The following is a 369-nucleotide window of genomic DNA, read 5'->3' on the forward strand; positions in this document are numbered from 1 at the left end:
AATCCAGCAGCACATCAAAAAGCTTATCCACCATGATCAAGTGGGCTTCATCTCTGAGATGCAAGACTGGTTCAGCATACACAAATCAGTAAATGTAATCCAGCATATAAACAGAACCAAAGGCAAAAAACACATGATTATCTCAATAAATGCAGAAAATGCCTTTGACAAAATTCACCAGCCCTTCATGCTAAAAACCCTCAATAAATTCGGTATTGATACAATGTATCTCAAAATAATAAGAGCTATTTATGACAAACCCACAGCCAGTATGATACTGAATGGGCAAAAACTGGAAACATTCCCTTTGAAAACTGGCACAAGACAGGGATGCCCTCTCTCACCACTCCTATTCAACATAGTGTTGAA

This window comes from Colobus angolensis, unplaced genomic scaffold (assembly GCF_000951035.1).
Source record: "Colobus angolensis palliatus isolate OR3802 unplaced genomic scaffold, Cang.pa_1.0 Scaffold268, whole genome shotgun sequence".
In the NCBI taxonomy this organism is placed as follows: Eukaryota; Metazoa; Chordata; class Mammalia; order Primates; family Cercopithecidae; genus Colobus; species Colobus angolensis.